Below are 24,310 nucleotides of genomic sequence, written 5' to 3' on the forward strand. Positions count from 1 at the left end.
AAAGTTAAACTAATAGGATTCGTTATTAGTGGATTGACTTTTTTTCAAATTATAATTACCCAAATAATTTCTTTAGTCGCATTTAGGGAAACTGCTAAGTCCAATTTTGAATTTCTATTATCATGGAAGGTTAAGTTTGGAGCTAAAAATATTTTGGAATTTAAATTGAAATCTTCCCATTTGATTGTAAAAAAGACAAAGTAAAAAAAAAAGCAAGAACGGAACATAGTTTCAAGAGCAGAGAGAGAAAGCGGAGCTCAGATGTTTGGGCTCTTTTAAGATTTAAAAGAATTTTTTGGGTCTGCTTTATTTGTTTTTTTTTTTTTTTTGAAAGAATCCTTTAAAAACAAAAGACTACGAAAAAATGCATTAATGACGGGTCGAACGCACGACCTTCCTACCAGGAATGAACACGCTTCACCACTGGACCAAGTCCATTACTTATCTCAAGAGTGTTCAAATGCAGATATATTATCCCAAAAGGTAATATTTAGCCTATATATGCAATATAATTTTCTGACGAAAGGTGGACCACCCTTCCACAACGGTAGCTCCGCCCCTGTTTGCCTTGTAAGGTAAACGAGTTAGGTATGACATTTTAGAGAGAAAAAAGTTGTCACTGAGTAGGATTTCACATAGCAAAAGTTTATTTCAAACTTAGAAAATAACGGGTCAGAAAATATGCACCTCAAATCTATCTATATATATCTATATTATATTAAAAGTATGAACTCACTAACTTGAAAGTTAAATTACATATATATCCTTCTTAAAAACCTAACCACCTTACTAACTAAAAAAAATAGCGAACACACAGCCCCACCCCACACTTCCCGAATGATGTGCTGATTCTGAAAAGTTTTATCATGCCGAATCTAAATTATGGATTTATGTCTCCAACTATTCAATGAAAACTTCCTCATTCAAATAAGTTGTACTTTTTTTTTTTCTTAAGTTATCAATTTTTGCTATTTCTTCTTGGCTATCATTTTTGCTACTTTTTGGAGTGCGATTTTCCTCTTTCTCTTAAGCATTGGGGCATTCGAAGAGATGTGTCCATTCAGAGTCATTAGAGGTGGTAAAACACTTGCACAAAATGTACACGCATGGAACAAATGTAAGTGACTTATAATTTTTTCCATGATTTACGTACATTAACAGTTAACTATGATCAGAATTATATGTTGTTAATTAACAATGCAGTGCCAAACATTATCTTCTTGGAGTCCCCAGGTGATGTTGGATTTCCTTACTCTTAACACATCATCTAATCATGTTATTGGAGATAAAGAGGTACAATATCTTGGGTAATTGGTTGGAAAGGTTTCTAGAATACAAAAGCAGTGACTTGTACCATAGAATTTAATTCTCGACCACAACATGATTTCAATTGCAGTCTCTTGCAATGTTAGAGTCTCAATTTACAAAAGTATTGTGCCACCAATTGTATATCTATATATATATATCATACTTTATGGATTGAAACTACTCTAAATTTCATTTTTTCTTCTCTAACTAGACAATTCAAGAATTTGCTCATAAATACTACTCCCTCCAGTCCAAAATAATTGACGTCTGAATTTTAAAAGTTGGTCAAAATAATTCATGTTTCACAAAATCAAGAAATTATTTAGTTCTCTTTTCCAAATTTGCCACATTTCCATATCCCTTAATAATTATGTCAACATAAAAAGTGAAGCAAATCATAATTAAGGATATATCAGTCAAAAACCCTCTTAACTTTTAGGAGTAACTGAATTCCTTAATCCATGTTTCTCAACTTAAAACCACAATTATTTTGGACCGGAGGGAGTATCAAACATATGTATTTTTGAGACAAAATACTTAAAGACCCCCCTAAACTTGACGCGTTTTATTCTGATCCACCTTAAACTATACTTGCTCTTGTATGATTTTTCTATAATTTTTATCCCCTCAAAATAAAAATGGTAAAAGAAAAAAATTAGTAGCTATATTTTAATGGAGGAACAGAGAAGATATATGGGAGGAGATAAGAAATAGCCGTTGGAATGACTAAATATAAAAGGAAATGGTATTTTAGATTATTATTTTTAATACATCAGATTAATATGATGTGGCTGTTATTTTACACTCTCACACGCTAATTGTCATTTCAAATTACTTGGATTGTAGGAAAGTCAAATAGAGAGCTAATTCAGACCAGTTATTGTTTGAGGAGATAACGCTTATAAATAAAAATCAAGTACAAGGGGGCACTTAGGACCAAACATAGGAATTTGAATAAAACGCGCCAAGTTTAGGTAGGTGTTTAGGTATTCTGCCTATTTTTTATACATCTCTCTCCAATGTAATATTAAGACACTTTTAGGATTTAAAGCCATTTGATGCATATCTCTTAATATAGTCTTTTTAAACGCCGGGTATAGAGGTTTGATTACCATATCATAAAAATCGAATAGGATTAGTTGTGTTATTATCCAGATGGCTTTGGTTTGAAGGAAGATAAGATTTGTTGAAAAAAAGTTTTAGCTTTGTAAAATTGAGTTCCTTAAGGTGAAATTGGAGTAATATTTGTGCTTGCTAATCATTAATAATTTCTAGAGGTGCATGAAAGAAGCAGCTTGTTGCCATTTAACAAGATGGTGCTCATCGATATACTGTCTAGCAAAGGTAATTTTCAACAACTGTGCAATGTAACTTTGATGCAAATGTAAATATGCACTTCAGCTAGTTACATGTTGTGTTCTTCTATTTATTTTCGTTTTCTCATTTCAATTGCTTTTTCCAACCGATCAGGAGGTCTGTGGCACTGCATAAACTCCAGAACCAGATACAACAAGCATGCATAATAGCAATTGCATATCCTCTGGTAGTTAGTTTGTAGAAGTTAGTCAATTTGATTCATCTTCTTCTATTAATATAGATTATTGCTTTGCAGATCTTGATTTTTTATAATTATTGTACATGGTTTTGTTCTTATCTTTTCAATTGTTAGATTAGAGGCAGATCATAAATATTTTATGGTTTCTGTAAGCTATTGATAGGTAGGAAACTTGATCTCACTGCATAAAATATAGATAACATTGTGTTGCTTCTAATAGTCACAAAATTATACCTCTCTAAGCTTGGTTTTGCAAATGAATAGGAGATTTGATATCACACAAGACTTGAAAAAACTACAACGCGGAATCCTCATGTTTGTGGGTCGTCCTCATTTCCATTCTAAGAAGAGCCACATGCATGACTGCTAAATTGGACAAAAGATTCAGTGTCTTGGTGAAGGTATGCGTTCTTTCACTTTAATCTTTAACAATGCACTATTTCCATATAATGGTATTCTTTCAGGCTAATAGTTATGTATTGCGCTACTTTTAATTTCTACGATGTTTTGCCAGTTAGGCAAGAAATTGTTTATAGTACACCTGAATAAAATGATGTGCACGTTCATAAAAAGGTGTAGACGTGTCTGGTTTGATATTATGTATTAAATTAATACTACTCTACTAGTTTAAGTGCAGATGTATTAGTTGGCATAACACATTTGATCTTGTGTTGAGTTGTAATTTACAGATCCGACATATTAACAAAGTATTGAAGAGGAAATTGGATGAATGCTCAAAGGTATCACAACAAGATGATGATACAAAAAAGAGAATTGGTAGGTTTTAAACAGATGGAAAACTTCAAGAAAGCCAAGATATTAGTACACCCTTCCCCCATTTTCATTTTGTTCTCTTTCTTCTAAATGAACAACTTTACATTGCATTTTTAAGAGGGATATTAATGTCTACAATAAGACATTTGGTTGTGACAGATTAACCGAACAACTGAAAGAAACATGTACCAGCAATATCGTCCATAAGAAGGTATTAGGTGAGATATGTACTTAATTACATGTTTGTACCTCATATAATCGAAATAATCAAGAAATTTGCTTATATCTAATTTAACTTTGATTGCACATCTTTGCAGGTTCAAACGATATCCAATCATCTTAATCTCGAGCGTACGACAATCCACATTAATCATTCACATAAACTTGTACTTTATTCTTTTCATGCATAATTATTTACTCAAAATTTTATCTCTAACATTATTGATACTATTTTACAATAACATGTACTACAGGACATGGTATACACGTGCAACGCACGTGCCGAGAAACTAGTATATATAAATCCACGAGAACAATTTAGCACCACTAGTGACAAGCCAAAGACGAGAAGACTAATATAAACAAAAATAAATCGAGGTATGGAATTCAAGTTCGTCCTTCATGCCTATAATAACAAGAACATTTTATTTTAACCAATAGTTTAAATTACACGTACTAGCTCCATCACCATGTAAAAATTATTACACAATCAAGTCATTTATTAGATAATTATACTTAAAAGTAAATTTCCTAATAAGAATTAATTGATAACCTAGTTAAAAACCTACTATTACATGATAAGAATTCACTAATAAAATAAAAATTACACTGCTAAATACAAGGAGTAAAACTTTTCCTAATTATAAACTATATAAAAGTAAAAATAAAATTGGCTTCTACTCCACGAAGTTTGAAATACAAGGAGTAAAACTTTTTCTAATTATACATAAAAGTATTTCTCATTGCACTATGAAAAGCAGGAAACCTCTAGCTTAAAATTCATATTACAAAAATACTCTTCTTATTAACTTAAATATCTTACTTATTAAAAAAATTACCAAACGCGTTTGAAGGGGTGTAATCATAATTAATTTAGTTACAAAGATGACTAACGGTTTTCCACTTTCAATTTGGTTTTCAACCATTGCACTTGTTGGTTAGGGTTTCTAAAGTGAAAAATGACTTTTAATCAGTGTTTTAAAAGGCAGTTTCAAGACTCGCCTCGGGGCGAGGCACTGGCAAAATACCCGGGGACTTACGTGCGGGGCTTAATTCTTGTGAGGCTTACGTCCTAAGCGCCCGACTATACGCCCTAAACACGCATAACGCCCCGATTAAAAGGCAGTTTCAAGACTCGCCTCGGGGCGAGGCACTGGCAAAACGTCCCCGGGCTCATGTGCATGGTTTAGTTCCTGTGAGGCTTACGTCCTAAGCGCCCGACTGTACGCCCTAAACACGCCTAACGCCCAAGGCTCGGGGCTCGCCTAACAGTTCTTACACATATTATATGTTAAATTCCTTAATTAAAATCATAGACCCTCATAATTCTTTAACAAATGAATGATACTTAATAGTTTTTCATCTATAGAAATAAGAAGATTGAGTGTAACTCAAATAACAAGTTGTAGTATTGCATATTTACTATTTGAGAACATCGTGAGGGTGAATATAATTTAATATTTCTTTTAAAAATACATAGCCGATTTGTACATTTTCACTTCTCATTGGTCTTTTGTCTTATATATCAAAATTATCATATTTTATTATTTCGCTATTTGAAAGTAATTTTCATTTTATTCATGAAGGAATTACGTTTTAATTACAATACTAGTATGATAATAATATTGTTTTAAGAAATTGTGATTTTTTCATTGTTTGAAAAGTTAAGATGTTAGAGTTGATTTGTATTCCGTTATAGCTTTTATTTCATTGTATTGTTTATACTTGTAAAATTATGTTATATATAATTACAAGTTGTAAGCGGGGGTGGCTTAAGGGTGAGGCTAATAAAGCTTTTGTTTTAGACCCTCAAACCTTTGAGGCTCCAAAAAATTTTACCGATGAATTTTGTGGTTTAAGTTTTTCTTAAATAATATTGAATATTGTAAAAAGAAGTACAAAATATATATAACAAAAGAAAGAAAAAATATTATCTAAGTTTTAAAACTTTGAACTAAACTACTCAAATCTTCATATTATTAAATAAAATTTTACAATAACATCCTAGGTAATGTCTTTAAAACACATGGCTAATATCTTACTGACTTGACTTGATCCTCACTAATATAAATACTAATGTTACCCTTATCATTTATTTACAATTTTTTTTTTATGTAACTTTACCCATTTACAAATATTTATTGTAATTATAATATTTTACGAATACGAAAAATAAATACCAATGGGGCTTGTTGACACCCAATTTTGTCCCGCCTCTCCTCCAAAATACATATTTACGCTTCTAATATTTTTAGAAAATTAAAAATATATATATTTATTTTTTACTAAATTATTAGCCTCTTATCAATACCGGCACTTTATTATTCTATTACAGTTACTAATTATTGTTATTATTATTATTATTATTACTATTACTATTATTATTATTATTATTATTATTATTATTGTTATTATTATTATTATTATTATTATTATTATTAGTTCAAATCCGAGCCCAATCAACTCATACTATTTTGGACCAGTCCATTAATAACCAGCCCATATTTTAATTCATCAACACCCTATTCATAAAATCAGCCCACATTTTAATTCACCTCAGCCCAAAAAAATAAATACTCAGCCGACATTTTCAGTCCATTCCTTCTACCCGACCCGGCCCACCACCCTACCCGACCCGGCCTAATATTCTTATTCCCTACCCTAATCCCTTTTCCCTCATCCTCTTTTCCCTCTCTCTTTCTCCTTCATCTCCTCATCGTCACCCCCACCACCGCCGCTCCTCTTCATCATCTCCCAACCCCACCACCACCGCCGCCTACACCCCACTCCCACTTCCCTCTGTTCCCCACCTTCGTCTTGTCCCCCCGCTCCTCTCTCTCCTTTTCCCGCTCCCTCTCCCTTTCTTCTACACAAAACCTAAAAAAAAACCTATAAATAGTTGAGAGTGGAAACGTGTTAAGGGACGAGATTTTCGAAGGCGAGAATCCCTTTACGAAAACAGGTTTTAAAACCCAAAAAATTGCCTTGCAAAAAAAACGGATCTGGAACCCCGAAATCCCCTAAGAATCAAGGCTTTTGAATCGCAAAATTCCCTTGAAATTATGTTCTGAAACAAGCTCCTTTTTGTTGTTTTTTTTTTTGAAATCTTCGAAAAATCTCTAAAATATAAGCCCTTTTTTGTCGCATAGAATTCCTTAAAAATCAGTTTCTTTAGCAGTCGTAATCTTATTTTAATATCGGGTCAAAATACTAGCTTCAATTCGTATTAGTTTGCCCTGTTGTTGTCGTGAATCCGAGCATCGCAAGCTCGGATTTAATAGTCTTCGAGGTAGATATCGAAACCTTCGCCTCACTTCGCTGCACCCGGAGAAGGTAATTCCCCTTTTCTACTTATTTTCGCATCCTTCAGTTGCTATTCTACATGCTGTTTAGTAGTAGAGTTGATTAGCTCAGTTTAAATAGTTTGTTTGCATGTTGATAGTAATTCGGACTTAATTTGTTTGGTATGATGGTTTGATTATCGAGCTTGGCTCTGTTTGTGTAATTACATGCATTAGGTGCGATAACTGGGCTTTAATTGATTCAAATGTGTGGGTTAATCATGTTAGCTGGTTTAAATGGCGTATTGTTATACAAATCTGGTTAATTGGTCAGTAGGATATTCGAACTCGTTTAAGGGTTGTTGTTAGGTCAGACATGATTAGTAGTCGAATCTGTGGCTGATTTCTGTTTTACTTCTGATTATATTAACGAAGAATACCTCTATAAGTTTGTTCAATGTGTTTTAATAATGTCATAGTAATAAGGTAGGTTAGCATAATCCTCGGAGATTCACTGATTACTTGTTTATGTTCAGTTTTAATTAGTTTTCAGTCACCTGTGATTTGTTGAAATGAAATCAGTATGATTAGACATGCTATTAGTATAGTCCATAGATCTTGTTTGATATTGAAGTAGCCTGGGGTGCTGTTTGGTTTTGTTAACTGAATCAGGATTCTGTATCGAATTATTGACTCATAATTTGTGAAAACATGGTTAGTTTAAACTTCAATAATGTAGAGGATTTTACCTAGTCCAATCCAGTTTGCACATGTCACTCTAAATTGGCCTTTGTGTCCAAATTCGTATGATGAATTACCTGCAATTTAGTGGTATATTTAATTAAGACCTTCTGCCTAATATTTAAGACTCTGGCTGTTTTGTTCTTGTCATGTTATACCTTCCCCTTCTTCTCTGCTATTTTCCTCTATTTCTAGGTAGCTAGTTCATGCCCTGTTAAATATAAGTCCAGTCTGCAAATCTATTTGTTTGTATGTTGTGTGTTGTCTCTTTCGAGTGCTTGTTGCAGTGTCTCAAAATGATATCTTAAGTACGCTAACAAGTTGAAAATTGCTGCCGTTTGAGTATCCTTTGTCATCATAGATAGGACATTATCAAATATTTTTTTTTAAGGTCTAAATACAGGTTCGGCTGGGATTAGTATATTCAGTTGTAATGGGGCTCTCTTTGCTTTGTTTTGTTACCTGACCCTGCTGTCCCTGTTCTCTGTCAAAACTGCATTAAAACTAAGCAGCTTATTCCATTTCCTGATGTTGTACAAAGTCCCCAATTCCTATATAGAGATAGTGAAAGACAGCAAATCAACCACTGCTCAACTCTGCAAATGTGCAGATTAACTTGTAAACCATGAGAAACTGTAATAGTTTCGTTATGATTGTTTGAGGTAATATAAATGTGAGGTTTAATTCACAGATCAGTGTGTGTTTATGTTTAATGTGGACACTGTTTGGTATAATTATTAGGATGTGTTAGCATCAGTTTCCTTCTATTATGATTAGTGTAAGTTGATTTAATGTGGAGCATGATTTAAACTTAAAAACCTCTTCTACCTGAAACTTTTTTTTGGGACAACTGATTAAGGATGTAGCCTTGTAACATGATCCTTGTGGTTATTATTGTTGTTGATTCCCATTTGCACTCTACATTTAGGTTGAGTATAATTAGTTGTTGAAACATTTTAGTTTGACTTCCCTCTGGTGGATTGGTTGCTGCATTAGGTTTTAATGTTCATTACTTTGTTATGTACTGGAGTATCTAGTAGCCTTACTTTGTGTCGGTTGATGTCAAGTGTTGATCTTTGTATAGTTTGTTTGGGATTTACTGAATAGTAAATGGTTTAAAGGCCAAAGAAATGTTATTATGGACATGTGTAATAGGAAAAGGACATTTCATGATGTCATTCTTTCGTATCTCATCTTTGGTTCAAAAATTTAGTTCAATGCCCTTTCCCCTATCCCTTTACAACTGTTAGCCTTTGTAATACGTACATGCCCATTCTGAGATTTTAACTATAAGCTCTAAAGCATGAATTCTTCCCAAAAAAAAAAAAAAAAAAAAAGTAACAAAAAGTGCTTTAACCTTGACTTTGTATGATCACATCTTTCAAATCTATGCTTCCTTCTATTCTAACTAGTTGTTTTGAATACTAAGAGGAATTCCTAAAACGCCATACTCTGTGTACTGTCATCTTCAGTGTAGGTTCTAATAAACTGGAAATTGATTTGAACTGAAATTTGCCTCAGTGATATTTGGTGTCCTCTTAAGTGTATGAGTTGTTGAAATGAAAAAGGGGTCATTATCTTTGTTTGGTTTGCTGACTTATTGCTGGTGCATTTGTAAGCTGCTGATACTTAAAATGTGTTAAATAGTAAAAGAATAGTTTCCGGTCTATATGAATGCTGTGATGAGTTTATCCTTGTTTAAGTCCATACATGTTTGTGCATTTGCAAGTGTGGGCTGTATGATTATGTATATGTATATACATAATATATACATATATTACACATATAAATCAGTCGCCTGTTGAGATTGCTCTATTATATTGGCACGTCAAGGTCCTACTCTTGTTTATTAGTTATGTGATGGTTTATTTGGTTTCGATTACTTGTTTTTCTTTTTTTTTTTAGCGTGTCTTGCATATCTTCACTATATTAATCCTTTTCTTCCCTTTTTTTTTATGCATGGCTATCGCGTACGAGTCTAAGACTCGTCGTCTTCCGCAGTCGATGTTGGGCCAAGGTCCAACGAAACAGCCTTCTCTCTCTCCGTCCAGCCTTTATAGGAAAACAGGAAATCTTCTGGGCCAAAGCCCAACAGCAGCAGTGATCGCAACAGTCTAAGATGGGCTGAGCCCATTCCTGCTCGCAGCAGTTGGGCCTGGAAAATGGGCCAGATCCATTTAACTTTCTTCCCCTCTCCTTTATTTTATTGTTGTATATTATGATTTGCTTTGTATGACTAACCTTATCTTATTTTATTTTCTTAACCTAGATGAATCCTAATGAATTAGTAGGTTTAGTTTTAGTAGTGGGTAGTTTAGTTTAAGAAAGACCAACAATCAATTCCATAAATTTTACTCTCTTCTTTTCATGTTAAAACTATTTATAATGTCTAATATTTATTTTATCTGGAACAATTGATTTGCTAAATGGTATGACTATATATTTCAGGTAAAGGGAGTCATATTTTTATCATAAACGTTTCAAAACGTCACTAATACGCAAGTAAAAGTATATTTTATAAGTAACTCTTCAAGTTTTGAATCAATCATGCATATTTTTAGCTAAGCATAATTAATAAGAAATAATAAAAAAAGGAGAAAGAAAACTCACTTCCTTTTGAATCCTATTTATAAGCCTAGATTTTCTACATTGCTACATTCATATAATATAATTTATTCAAAGTTCAAAATTACTAAATCTTTTCTCAAAAGCTATTATTTATGGGCAAATTATCATATTTTATACAAATCTTATATTAAACAACATTTTATTTTAAAGTTTAGCCACCCACATTTATAAGTCTTCTTCAAATGACATTTTTTTCTTAACAATGCTTAAGTTTTATTTCATGCAAATTATCACATTTCCTATAAATCTTATTAAATATTATTTTTTATTTAAGGCTTCATCAATATTTTCAAGTCCCATTTAAATTTTTAGAATCTTCTTTTACACACGTTATTATGTTTTTCTACGAGTATTATTTTAAACAACACTATTATGCTTTCGTCTAAAACCTTAACAACATTCATAAATCGTATTTTTTTTAAAATGGCATTCAAAGTCTCTGTTATACAGATTATTATATTTTCTGTAAATCTTATTTTAACTAACATTATTTTCTTTTAAAACTTTAGCAATATCTAAAAATCATTTTCTAAATTTTAAGCATTTTATTTACTCTCAATTAATTAACCTAAGTTTGGTCGGATAACCGTAAGTTAACGGATTCTAAAGGATGCCTAACCCCTTCCCTTTAGGATAATATAGAGCCCTTACCTAGAATCACACTGGTTAAGCAGACTATTAATGGAGGTTTAGTTTTAACTTTGCCTTAGTTAACATCTAGGTGTCCTAATTCACCGTCAAATTAATTAGGTGGCGACTCCTTAAAACGAAATAAATAGGAATCACCAATACGTCATACCCTTAATTTCACTTCCGGGTTAAAATGGGGTGTGACAGGGCTTACGTCCATGCCTTGAGGCTTACACCTCGCCGAGACAAATGTAAAACGCCCTGTCTTATGCCCCCGCCTTTTAAAACACTGCTTTTAATTAATAATTAAATACAAGATTCAATTTGAGAAGTGGAGCACACAGAAACCTTCCAACAAATTGGATTATTTGCAAGGTTCTAAGTATTTTTTTTATGACGATTAGAATAATTGCCTTACCTAAAAGGCCGGAGTGTTAGAATATTGGTTTTTTAGGTACAATTTCTGTAAATGTTTGGATAAATTATCATGGTCTCAAGGTCGTTACAGGGCATGAATTAAACTTACATTAATACTTGAAATACTATTGAAATTATTAGAATAAATGAAGTTTACATTTTGATACCATTTAAAGGTTGGCGACCTTCTTCTTTTTTTTTTCCCTGGAAAAAAGGAAAACCATCTTTATCTCACGAACCAACATCAGTCTCTTTCAAAGGCCAAAGGTTTCATTTTTAGTAGAGGTGGGTGTTCGGTATTCGGTTCGGTAATTTGGTAATCGGTAATTGAAAATAGATACCAAATACCGAACCGAAAAAGTTCTGTTTGGTTCGGTAAATTGAATTTCGGTTCGATAAATTCCGGTATGGTATTCAGGATATACCATATTTGTTGTGTGATTTTTGAAGAAGGGATTCAGTTGATGGATTTTACATTCAGTATATTTCAGAATTACGGTGGCATAATTTTAGCATTCGATCTGTATATCTTTGGCTTTCTCATAAAATTTATGCCAACTGGAAGTCATGCTAAGATGTTTACTAAAATTGTGGAAGATTTAGAATAATCTGTCAGTAGATAATGAAAATTTTGGAAAATAAAATATCTAAACTTGCTCTACCATATACAGCAAATTAAGGGATCATAAATCTGATGTTTTATCTCAAACAAGCTGAAGTAAATCAGTATATATTACTTTCTTAATATAATGAAATGGTTATTACTAAATACAAGATTAGATACATGAGGTAACATGGACATGCAGACTCTCATAGTATAAAAATTTATTACACATAAGTTGACTATTTTCATATAATTAGTTTTGGTATTAGCTTTTATATCAGGTACAACTTAAAATGAGTATAGGTTATATTGAAACTAACAATGACAACTTTGTAATTCGGTATTCGGGATATCCCAAGTACCAAATGGGACTAACGTGTCATACCAAACTCGAACCCGAATACCGTAATTTTAAATTTTACTCCCAAATATCATACCAACTACCAAATTACCGAATACCGAATTACCAAAATTTCCAATTCGGTTCGGTAGTTCGGTTTTTGGTAATTTATGCTCAGCCCTAATTTTTAGATACAAATGATGCTTTAAAAGTTGCAATATATCATGATTTTTTTTCATGTTTCTCCGGAATAATATATATACTCTGTCGATCATTAGTTTTTCAACGGTGTTATTTCACACCCCTGAAGGAGGCAATTCTCCCCACTAAATTGATATACATGGAGGAAATATTTTTCGTGTCTCCTTTCATTCCTTGACTTGGTTAATATACAAGAAATACAACTGTAATGTTAGTCTAGAATTAAGGAGCTAATTCTACCAAAAAATATGTTTTAAGCAAAGCTAACCTAAAATAGGAGATTACAAAATATTCTAACCTAAAATAGGAGATTACAAAATATTCTAACTAATATTTACATAATCTATCACACCCCCGCAGTCGAAACGGGAGGTTTACTGTAACACCCCGTACCTTTAACCTAAGCTTTGACCATGATCCTAGACTTAGAAAACCAGATAAAGAATGTGGGAATTGGAAATTTCCTCTTCAGTTGTAAGATGGTGGTTTACGCCCATGAACAGTGACCGTATTTCAGTATACGGCCCGTATTTCAAGTCGTAAACTAGTACCAAAGATTTCTGAGCATTCTGGAATTTGACATTTGGAGGCTTCATTGTTAAAAACGGATCGTATTTCAAAATACGGCCCGTATTTCAAAACGTATTTGTAATTTGGGAAAACTTACTTGATGAAAGTTGTAGAGCTTTGAAATACCTTTCCAACGGTATATTATGGGGGTCAAACGGACATCTGTACAAAGAGTTATGACCATTTTACTGAAGAGATGCAGTGTAGTCCGTATTTCAAAATACGGCCAGTATTTAACTGGGCCGAAAAAATTAATTTTCCAAAACAATATATATTCGTTCATATCAGTTCAAATCATTATTTTTCATTCCTTCAAACCCTAGAACGACCTCCTACCCTCTTCCATCATCAAGAACACCAAGGTAAGCCTACTCTAATTATTCCAAGTCAATTCTAATACATATCCTTGTAATCTAAACAAGAAAACATCATTCCAAAATTAGGGTTTTCAAGAAAATCCATCTCAAGGTTCAAGAATTCAAGATTTTGGAAATTTCCTTCAAATCTCAAGTCTTTAATTCAAGTTTTGGAGCGACTAAGGTATGTAGAGTTACTATCTAAGCGTGGGAACATCATTGTTCTTCCCCACGCCTCCTAATCCATAAAGTAGGAATCTTTACAAAACTAGGGTTTCTATTCTATACTATGCTCATGATAACCCTAGGTCCATGTCTATGACTATATTATGTTTGAATTGTTATTATTCTATCATTGTGTTCTTGATACTCATTATGATTATTGAGAATCTGTCTGTAATCCATGAAAACCCATATTTTGTATTCCATGGGTTCTTGCATGCATGTTTTTGACTAAGAATGATTATTTCATAAATATCCTATATGTCTACAAGTTTTCATGCAACTATATTATATAGTTACTTTCATGCTATGATACAAAATACATACATACTAAATACAAGTTATTTCATGAAACCATATTTACAAGTTATTTCATGAAATCATGTTTACAAGTTATTTCATGAAACCATGTTTACAAGTTATTTCGTGAAATCATGATTACAAGACAAGTACAAGTTAATTCACGAAAATCATGGGCTTCTTAGCCAACTATATTATGTTCATGTTTTTGGGAGTTGCATGAATTACCGAGAAGGCTCAGGTAGCCTGAAACTATGTAGCCACCATAGGACAAGGATTGCTCCGCCCAGTTAGGATGATACCTTAATTTTACACTGAATGGATCCATCAGGAACGTTACCACCTTATACCCTGGCAAGGTATGAGGGCCCTGCTGGTCCGGCGAGGTACCAGACTCTACGTACCCACGTGGTGATATCACATGTCGGTTATGAAATGCTCTCCCTACTTATCATGTTTTACTTATGTTATATATATATATACCCATGCTCATGCTCATGCTCATGTCCAGGTTTTCAGTTTCAATTCTTATCATGATATTCCATGTCCCATGTTATTTCTTTCAGTTGCTTTAGATACCAGTACATTCAATGTGCTAACGTCCCCTTTTATTGCCCGGGGGCTTGCATTTCACCATGCAGGTACGTATTTACAGGACGCCGCATCTGCTCAGAAGGATTTGCTCATATCAGCTCATTGGTGAGCCCCATCTCATTCGGGGTTTAGTCAGTTATATTTATTTTACTAGTCATGCATTTAAAGGTATGTCGGGGGGCGTTGTCCCAGCAAGTACGTTTTCCAGTCAAGATTCACGATTAGAGGTTTCATAGACTAGCCAGTTTAGTTATGTTAGACATGCAAGGTGTTTAGCCATCTTTGGCTCAACTCATGTTATTTCCACATTTATGATTTAAACAAGTATTGCATTAAATTATTATGATATCTCATGTTTTATAAAAGCTCATCACGTTCATGCTATATTTTCGCTCATGTATGCCTCATGATGATTCAGCAAGCCATGTGGTTCGCTCGGTCACATGCAGTATGGCACCGAGTGCCGTGTTACGCCCAGGCCATGGTTCGGGGCGTGACATTTACGAATGCTGAGACTGTCCCGAAAATCTTCAAATAAGACTTGTGGTAGTCCTTTGGTGAAAATATCGGCAATCTGACAACGGGATGGAACATGAAGGACACTAACCTGTCCTCGCGCAACCTTCTCACGAACAAAGTGAATGTTCATTTCAATGTTCTTGGTGCGCTGATATTGCACTGGATTTCCTGAAATATATATGACACTTACATTGTCACAATATACAATAGTAGCCTTATGAATAGGATAATGTAATTCTAACAAAATATTTCGAATCCAGCATGACTCGGAAACAACATTAGCAACCCTCCTATACTCCGCCTCAGCACTCGAACGAGAAAGGGTAGGTTGGCGTTTCGAAGACCAAGATATCAAGTTGTCTCCAAGGAAGACACAATAACCAGACGTCGACCGACGTGTGTCAGGGCAGCCCCCCCAATCCGCATCAGTGTAGGAAAGGAGGGCAGTAACTGAGGATGGATAAAGATGCAAACCATAATCAAGTGTACCCTGAATGTAACGGATGATGCGCTTAAGAGCATGCATATGAACCTCTCGCGGAACATGCATGTGTAAGAATACCTGTTGAACAGCATAAGAAATATCCAACCTCGTGAAAGTAAGATGCTGAAGTGCACCTGCGAGACTGCGATAGTGAGTCAGTTCATCATATGGAGCACCCGATGTGCTACTCACCTTCGGTTTAGTATCAACCGGAATAGAAGTAACCTTACAAGAAGACATCCCAGCTCGATCAATGATTTCTTCGGCATACTTACGTTACGAAAGAAACAGGCCATCCTTATGGCGAGTGACATGAATGCCAAGGAAATAATTCAAAGGACCCAGATCCTTCATAGCAAATTTCGAGGCAAGGAGAGCCATAATGGAGCATCGGCGAGAATCTGAGGAAGCAGTAAGAATAATATCATCAACATAAAGTAAAATGTATTCCATATCAGACCCCTTTTTGTAGATGAACAAAGAATTGTCAGATCTGTTGTTTGAAAAACCAAGAGAAAAGAAATAATCTGCAAAACGCTTGTACCATGCCCTCGCGGCCTGCTTAAGTCCATATAAGGACTTACGGAGTAAACATACATAATCCGGATGAGTGGGATCTCTGAAACCCATAGGTTGATGCATATACACTGTTTCCTTGAGCTCACCGTGTAAGAAAGCATTCTTGACATCTAGCTGATGAATAGGACACTTCTTTGATAATGAAAGGTTGAGAACGGTACGGATCGTAGCCGGTTTGACCGCCGGACTGAAGGTCTCACCACAATCAATGCCAACCTGTTGAGTCTTTCCATCACCTACAAGACGGGCTTTATGCCTCTCAAAATCACCATTAGACTTTTCTTTATGAGTGAAAATCCACATAGAATGAATAAAATTCACATTAGGTGGATGGGGCACCAACTCCCACGTCTTATTTTTAATAAGAGCATCAAATTCATCATCCATAGCCATTTTCCAATTCGGGTCACGAAGGGCGGTCACAGGGTTATGAGGGAGAGGGGATTTCGTAACCATGGTATTCAAGTTAAACGTACGTTTTGGCTTAAAAATATCATTTTAACTCCGGGTCACCATTCGGGGCTGATTGGTAGATTGGGGCGACTGGGTGACGGTTGTGTGGGAGTGGGAGACGGAGCAGATAGCTGTTGGCCCAAGGCAGAGGTGAGAGGTGAAGGTGGGTTTGTTTGTGGAGTTATCAACGGAGGGGGTTGGGCGACAGGGGAGGCGGCTGGCCCATGCGCTGCCAATGGAGGGGAGGCGGCAGTCCGAGCCACGGTGGGAGGGGGGATATTCGGCTGGGTCACGGGTGCAGCGTGGGGTCGTCTGGGCTGATTATCCAGATCAGTAGCCATATGATGCAACCAAAATGGGGAAATCCCATCATCCAAAAAATCATAGGTAGTTGAAGTGGGAGAATGTAAATTGGAAAATGGGAAAACATTCTCATCAAAAATTACGTGACGAGAAATATTGATTTTGTTGGACGATAAATCATAACACTTATACCCTCTATGATTCGTAGGATACCCCAAAAATACACACGGTGTAGACCGGGCTTGCAATTTGTGGATAGTCGTGGAAGGAAAGAGGGGATAGCATAAACACCCAAAAACCCGAAGATGAGAGTAAGATGGCTTTCTTTGGTATAGCACTTGAAGAGGAGAAACATGACCCAATAATTTTCTTGGTAAAATATTAAGAAGATATGTTGTCATTTGTAAGGTGTGATGCCAAAACGAAGGGGGAAGAGAAGCATGAGCAAGGAGAGCCCGAGTGATATTATTGATAGATCGGATTTTTCTTTCGGCTTTCCCATTTTGTGATGACGTATATGGACAAGAAAGACGAAATGACATCCCATTAGACACACAAAATTTCCCGAATTGACCATTATCATATTCCTTCCCATTATCACATTGGACATTTTTAATATGACGTTCAAATTGGGTATGAATGTGGGCTTTTAAAGCTAAGAATTTCGCATAAACATCGGATTTCTGAGCTAAAGGAAAAGTCCATAAAAACTTTGAAAAATCATCCAAAAAAAGAACATAATACCGATGACCTAATGAACTTAACACGGGAGAGGTCCACAAATCACTATGAATAATATCAAATGGCATCAAAGTTTCAGAAATAGAATAATCAAACGACAACTTAATGTGTTTACCAAGAACGCAAGAACGACAACTACTAGAATGACTAGATTTATTACATTCAATGCTTTTATTATGCCTAAGAGAATCTAAAATAGAATTTCCCGGATGACCCAAACGATCATGCCAAAAAGGAGAGGACAACGCCGCAAAGGTTGATGGAGTGGTGGTTGGATATTTGATGGTGGTGATTGGATAAAGATCTCCCCGACTATCACACCGCATTAGTGCCATCCCTGTCTGAAAATCCTTCACAGAAAACCCATATGGATCAAATTCAACAGTCACAAAATTATCAGTAGTAAACTTCCGTACTGAAATTAAATTCTTAATGAGTTTAGAAGCATGTAAGACATTCCGTAAGGATAAAGGGGGGGGGGGGGGGGGGAGGCAAACTAGTATGACCACAACCACGAATTGGAATCGAATGACCATTTTCCACAACAATATCAGTATTTTGATTGCTCAAATTAAAATAAGACGAGAGATTACCATCCGAGGATGTCATATGAGAAGTGGCCCCAGTATCCATGTACCAATTTTGATCGGGCGGGTTCAAGGTCATAGTGTGCATTGCGGACTCGATGTCGGTTGGAACATACGACCCATGAGGTGCTACTGCTGCCGTGTATAGCTGCTGGGCTAGAGGAGGGTCCAAAATACCTTGCTGCCGTGGCGGGCCAGGCGGGGCACGAGCCCAAGCAGTGGTCGGGTACGGACATGGGGGAGGAGCAGCCACCCAGCGAGGCTGCGGTACCCACTGCCAGTAGCCAAGCTGTCCGGCATGCCACTTCTGCGAAGAGGAGCCCGCTAGTTGTGCACCGCCGCTGCTACGGCCTGAACCACCGTGTCTGCCGAAGGTGTTTTTACCGCCGCCTGAGCCGTGGCCAGAACCACCTCTACGGCCATTCCCAGAATTGTGGCGTTGGGAATTTTTGTTCTTCCCTCGGTGTGAGCTTGTGTTTTCAGAGGGCTGTGCAGCGTCGTCGACCGTGGCTACCATAGCCGAACTAGACTCGTGAGACACCATTGCCGCAAGTTCACGCTCCTCCAAAACAAGGGAAGACCGAGCCTCTGTGAATGGGGGGAGTGTCTTAGCATGGCGAATTTGCGTCCCAACCCACCGAAACCAGTTGAAGGACAAGGCGGCTATTCTTCACAGGAGCCCCAATGTTTTTCAGTTGATCCGCAAGGCTTTTTAGACGTTGACAATAGGCGAAGGCATTGGGAAAATCCTCCATGCGAGTCGTCGTGAATTCTTGTTCGAGAGTCACCGCACGAGAGTTTTGATGATCTTGGAATATATCACGCAAGCGAACCCAAGCGTCCATGGCAGTAGCGTTGGGTTCGATGATGGTGTTTAATAGATCATTCGAAATTGTCGAATATATCCATTGAAGCACGGTGGCATCAATGGTCGTCCATAATTCTACTTCCTCATCAGTTTTGGGAGCCGGCTTCTCCTTACCCGTGGGGGGAGGAATGATGTTATGAAGGACCTTGTGAGAACGAGCATGAATCTTGAAAAGCTCGACCCATGTTCCGTATTGTTAGTTCTCCATCTCAAGAATAATAGAGATGTGATTCTTGATATTCGAGACCGCGAGGGCCGGGTGGAACGAGGACTTAACCGGAGTGGGAGTTGCATCGCCCATGGCCGATGTATGAGAGAGTGAAGGTGACGGAAAGAGGAAGAAGAAAGAGGGACTAGGGCGTAGCGGAAGGAGGAAAAAGGAAAAAGAAAAACACCTAATCTGATACCATGAAGGAAATATTTTCCGTGTCTCCTTTCATTCCTTGACTTGGTTAATATACAAGAAATACAACCGTAATGTTATCCTAGAATTAAGGAGCTAATTCTACCAAAAAATATGTTAAGCAAAGCTAACCTAAAATAGGAGATTACAAAATATTCTAACCTAAAATAGGAGATTACAAAATATTCTAACTAATATTTACATAATTTATCAATACAGATATATCCAATATCCTTATAGAAACCGCTCATAGAATATGGAGGCAGGAATGCAGAAAAATTGCCCACGTCATTACTTGGACTGCTGGTTTTGAGGTGGATGAGCTTGTGGTTTTGTTAGGCATGCCGCAGACATAGCATGTAAGCGTCTGGCAATTTCAGTAAAACATAGCCTAACAGAAGGATCTGGAGCCCAACATTGTTCCATAAGAATTCTCCACTCGGTGTCGCAGTAGCTTGGAACAGGTGGTCTCAAGGTGTTGTTGACTATACCACCTATAATTGCTCCATAATGCATATTAGCATAAGGTTCCTCGCTAGTCAGAATTTCCCAAAGCACAATCCCAAAGGAAAAAACATCAGCCTTCTCAGAAACCTCATTACTGCTACTATTCAATAGCTCTGGAGCCATCCATGGAAGGGTTCCCCTAACACCACCAGTGACCAACGTATTTCTCTTTATTTTTTAAAGTCCAAAGTCACCAACCTTACAGATGGGTCGGGAAAGATCTTTTAAGTTGACAAGCAAATTGTCACATTTCAAATCAAAATGTACAATGTTCTTTGAATGCAGATATTCCATTCCAAATGCAGCATCCATTGCAATTATGAGCTTCTTGCGGCGATCCAGGTGTTTGTCCTTACAAAGCAAAACATGTTTGAGAGACCCATTCACCATGAATTCTATTACTGTGGCAAGAGTTCCCCCTGGCCCATCTTGCACTACACCATAAAATTCCACCACATTTGGATGATGAAGCTTTGAAAGAATTTCAGCTTCACGCCAAAACTCGTGAGTCAATCTCTCCTGCTCTGATGAGCGACCTATGAAACAGCTTTTCTTTATTTTCTTTATGGCAACACCAGTTCCTCTCCATTTTCCCTAGTAAACAGTTCCAAATGTCCCGGAACCCAATTCCCTCATCTCCTCAAGATCTTCATTCTTGATAATCTGCAATGAGTTTGGATCAAAATTTGCCATAGAGAGATCGATGAGTGGAAAACCAGTATCCTGAACTTCTTGGTTCTCATCCTGATAATCGGATTCGGGTACTTTTAAATGCATTGCACCATCATACTGTGTGCTTTGAATAACAGTGGTTTGAGAAGGATTGTAATCTGAAGGCACATTCATGGTGGATGGTTCAGCATTACCGCGTGATGGGTGTTGAATATCACCTTCAATATTCATTCGAGAGTCCATATGGTCTATCATAGCTCCACCACTAAAAGGAGGATAACCATAATTAATGGATGCTTCATCCTCAATATTTGCACGAGTAGAAGAGAGACTAAGATGATCCTGGTCTATCAGAGACACGTCTTTTCTGACGAAATCATCTTGGGCTACCTTTTGAAAAAAGACCAGTGAGAGCTAGTAACGTTGATAAAATTAGGGCAACACCAAGAGTTGTGGTTGATGCGTCGCTAGCTGATTCGGGGCAGAAACTAATTGCTACAGGTGATGTCGAAGCTGCTGAAAATTCTGCACAGAGTAAGGCCAATTTTGCTGGACGGGGCAGCGATGAACAAGGGAAGCTAACAACTGAGAAATCTACTGATTTACAAGCTGAAAATTCTCGTGGTCTCAAGAAGAAGTTTGCTTCAAAACCTGGTGACTTGCAAGTTGAAAATTCCAGCAATGAAGAATATAATGCGTCTGGAAATTGGACCGTGATTGCAAACAAAAAATCAGTTGGAAGTCGTATTGTTTCCTCGGCTAGTCGAAGTAATTCTCCAAGTTGGGAAAAGGGTGCGACTAGGAATGTTCAGTTGTGCTTCGATCCAAATTTAATTCTACCAACTCAAAATGTTTTTGAACCATTGTTCACTACTGGAAAAATTCAGTTGGATCATTGTATAGCGAAAAATATGGATAATCAAGGGATTGAGTTCTTGAACTCTACAAAAAAAAAAAACAAAGGGAAATGAGTGCTCCTAGGTGGGCAGATTTAGTTGTGGAAGAGGAGCATATTACTTCACCTCCTAGGAGTAAGTTAAGTCCTCAAGCACCTGCATTTGTGCCTTCAAGTAAGGCAAATTCATCTATGGCAGTAACATGTACTTCTTCTAATTTAAGCGCTACAAAAGTAAGCTTGACTAATAGAGATATCCTTCATGCTCTTGTCATAATATGGATACATCGAATGCAATTGATAATTCTAAGAAGAGTTTGATTAGTACCACAAAGGATATGGGAGTAGTGATAAAGATCCATGAGTCAGACGTTGTAGTTTCAGGACTTAGTCCTACTACGACAGATGATATTGGCTTGGGCGATGACATGTTCGATGGGGATGATGAGAATGATATGCTGGACATATGCTTTGATAAGGTTGCCAAGGATGGGGATCTCTCACCTAGGCAACAAAGAAGTGGAAGCAACAAAAGTAAAAAGAAGACACATAGAAGGCAGCATAGTCTGAGGAATTTGTTCCAAGGCACCTACCGATGCGACTGGCAAAGCAAAATCATCTGACAGTGTCAACAACTTTAACAAGATCCAATAAATCCAAGAAGTGATGAACTATCAAGTGTTGTTGGAGAAATTTGAAGAAGAAGACAAAAAGAAAATACTTCATGTTACTTTAGACGGGCAAGTTATATTTTTAAGTTCATACATATATAAAATGAAGTTTGAGGCTGATAACTCAACTTTATTCTTAACTTTTATATTTTTACATTATTTAAGCATCCTCCTTTGTAATATCATCATAGAGTGTATTATAAACGCTGTGATGATCATAGAATACCTGGTTTTCTCTAGTTCTTATTTTCTTCATGCTTGTTAAGTAGTAGAGGTTCGGTACCTCATTAGGATTAGTAAGGTAAGGTCTAGCCCCCTTGCTTGTACTCTTCTATTTGAGGTTTGCTTTTATTATTAATAAAAAACTAGCCCTAGGTACGTGCCTAGTGGGTTCGCTTAAAAAAAAAAAGACCAGTGCTTTGGTTCATGGTTCTCCATATTCAAACTCAAAGCAGTTCCATCAGCGCGCAGTGGAACAGGCACTGATGAATCCCCCATTATTTTAGCTTGGGAAAAAAAATCAGAGAGGAACTCCCGGGGATAGTAGTCATTAATGTCAATAAGATTGTCCCCGTGCTCAGGAGAGCCACTGGTAGCAGATGGCTTCCCTGTGGCCACTGCTGCAACTTGAGGCTCTCTCTCAGCTAACGGCTGTATTTGTCCCGTAGGTTTATTTTCCTCTGGTCTATTTGCGGCTGCATCACCTCAATGAAGCTCGGGTGGCTTGGAAGCAGATACGTCGTGAACAGTATTGCTAGTGATAGGATTATTTGGTCCAGATTTCACTTTATCGGCATAAGTTGCTGCTTTCAGTTCTGGGTTCTCAGGATTTGCTTCAGAAACATCTTCACCGACTTTTGAATTAACTCCCTTGGCATTGGTGACCTTTGATCATGAATTTCAACATAAATTGTGGATGTATATAAAAGTGGGAATATTTCCATTATAATGCGAGATCCTTTTTTGATTTCTATATTGATGTGTTTTAGCAAGCAATGTGAAGTATTTCTTTCATATTATAAGAGGTATAAAATATTAAAGAGTTTACTTTAACAAGTTATTTAGAAGAATCAATTATGCCTTTTGAGTTTACGGGACCTGACTTTTGGAAAATAATGTATAGATTCTGAATAAATTATTTATATAATATAAGCGAATTTTTAAATAAAAATATAGGATTTGGCCAAAGTTATTGAGTTCTGCGGAACTCTAAGCAGAATTGTAGCTCTGCCGCCCCTGAACACATGAAATGCACGTACACAAGGCATGTGAGGTTCACTTTATTACATATTATCTGTACCTCATAAAATTAAAATAATAAAAAAAATCACATGTATTTAATTAAATTTTGATTGTTTACCTTCGTAAGTCCGACAATACCCAATTATATAATCCACATTAATCAGTCACAAAGACTTATATTTATTCTCTTATGTATAATTATTTACTCAAATCATTAGTTTAATTATAATGTTAATATTATTATATAAAAGAACAATATATTACATGACTCGGCATATACGTGCAATGCACGTGTCGAGAAACTAGACTTCTAAAATGTTTAGGAGAAATAAAAAGGTAAATTAAGAAGTGATAAAGTATAATTTAGTCAAATAACACTTCCGATTGCTGTTATTAAATGATATTTAATAGATACATCAAAACTTAAGGAAGAAGTAATATTTTGACACGTCTTTTAGATAATTTTGAAGTCATGACATATGACACATGGGAGAATGTAGCTTCTTTGTAGTTACTAACGATAATCAAGAACGTCTCACCATAAAGATAGTCACAATGAATCATGAAAGTCTCACCATAAAGATAGTCACAATGTTTCGGATTAGGGTAAAAGCCTACTAGGCTTTTCGATAGGATTAGGCTTGGT

General features: G+C 36.1%; 1 pseudogene; it reads right to left on the reverse strand.

Annotated features, from left to right (window-relative positions):
• Nucleotides 1-19,932: 19,932 nt before the first annotated feature.
• On the reverse strand, nt 19,933-21,941 carry LOC132601888 (serine/threonine-protein kinase STY13-like; annotated as a pseudogene).
• Between the last annotated feature and the right edge of the window lie 2,369 nt (nt 21,942-24,310).

Source organism: Lycium barbarum, chromosome 7 (genome assembly GCF_019175385.1).
Source record: "Lycium barbarum isolate Lr01 chromosome 7, ASM1917538v2, whole genome shotgun sequence".
In the NCBI taxonomy this organism is placed as follows: domain Eukaryota; kingdom Viridiplantae; phylum Streptophyta; class Magnoliopsida; order Solanales; family Solanaceae; genus Lycium; species Lycium barbarum.